The sequence below is a fragment of the Ammodytes marinus genome (genome assembly GCF_949987685.1).
Source record: "Ammodytes marinus genome assembly, chromosome: 19".
NCBI classification, from domain to species: domain Eukaryota; kingdom Metazoa; phylum Chordata; class Actinopteri; order Uranoscopiformes; family Ammodytidae; genus Ammodytes; species Ammodytes marinus.
Genome location: NC_137223.1, coordinates 16,996,429 through 16,997,031, shown reverse-complemented (window position 1 = coordinate 16,997,031; position 603 = coordinate 16,996,429).

The following is a 603-nucleotide window of genomic DNA, read 5'->3' as shown; positions in this document are numbered from 1 at the left end:
GTCAATGAATGCCCTCCCAAGTATAGGCGTACAAACTTGTGTGTGTGTGTGTGTGTGTGTGTTTTTTTGTGTGTAGGATTGTGTTGCATCAACAGAGCTCCATCCAGGCCCGGCATGACAGCTCAAATCATGTGTGAGAAAAGACGGGAGCCATCAGATGAATTAGAGTCTGCTGCTCCTCCCCTCTCGTCCCTCTCTCCACGCTTGGCTCACGCATCCCGGCCTCAGCCAATCAGGCGTCCGGGTGGAGTATAGCAAGGGGGAGATGGGGTGGGGGGCAGGACCAGCAGCCTCCAAGGCTGGCGGACCATCGCTCTTATCACAGCTGGGAGGGGGTGGGGGGCGAGAGAGAGGGAGGAGGTAATCCAATGAGACAGAGAGAGAGGAGAGGCATCGCAAAGGCAACGCCTCACAGCACCGGGGATCTCTCTCTCTCTCTCCAACCCCCCCTCTCCTCCTCCTCCCATCTCTGAAGCGTAAAAACCAAAGGACTCACATCTACCATTCATTCTCTGTATGTGGCTGAGGGCTGCTCTCCTATTTTTAAGCCTCTCTTTCCCCGCACACAGTTAAAACATTCTCCTTTCATATTTCCCAATTTTT